This window comes from Microtus ochrogaster, chromosome 7, assembly GCF_000317375.1.
Source record: "Microtus ochrogaster isolate Prairie Vole_2 chromosome 7, MicOch1.0, whole genome shotgun sequence".
Lineage (NCBI taxonomy): Eukaryota > Metazoa > Chordata > Mammalia > Rodentia > Cricetidae > Microtus > Microtus ochrogaster.
Window position 1 is genome coordinate 9,774,785 of NC_022014.1, and position 773 is coordinate 9,775,557.

Below are 773 nucleotides of genomic sequence, written 5' to 3' on the forward strand. Positions count from 1 at the left end.
CTTAGAGGTGTATGCCACCATATCTAGATTTTCATGGTTGTGAGCCACCATGTGGTTGCTGGGAATTGAACTCAGGACCTCTGGAAGAGCAATCAGTGCTCTTAACCTCTGAGCCATCTCTCCAGCCCGCTTTTGGGGTTTTTTGAGTTCAAATGCTGGGGAAGGAACCTAGGCTTTCTCCAGACACTCTAGGATGTCCTAGTGTTTTGCTCTGCAATTGCTTTGCGAAGCTGGGGTTGGAACCCAGAACCTTTCTCGTGCTAAACAAACCCTCAGGGATGAGATTCTCCAAGCGTAGTGGATGTTACACCAGGACATTTAAATGCTCTTTGGTTGGACAGAGGTTTTGCCTTGGAGGCAGAAAGCTGGATCTTGCAGCTGCTGACTGACCTGAAGGAAGGTGGAAAGGAAAAGCAGAGAAAGTGTCCTGCAGCTCCACCCATAATCGCAGCTTTCAGGGGCCTGAGGCAGGAGAACCACTCTAAAGGGAAGGCCAGCCTCCAGCTATAGTCAACATTTGCCTCAAGCTGAGAGAGATACAAAACAGATAAAGTACTGAGATGTGGGATGGCTGATACGCTCTCTACTTCTTCCTTTAGACTTGCAGAGATTTCTAAGTTGTCACCTAGAAAATTCGCTCTTATGAACTATGCAATCAAGTTAAAAAAAAAAAAAGGAGCCAGCACTCGGGAGGCAGAGGCAGGCGGATCTCTGTGAGTTCGAGACCAGCCTGGTCTACAGAGCTAGTTCCAGGACAGGCTCCAAAGCCACAG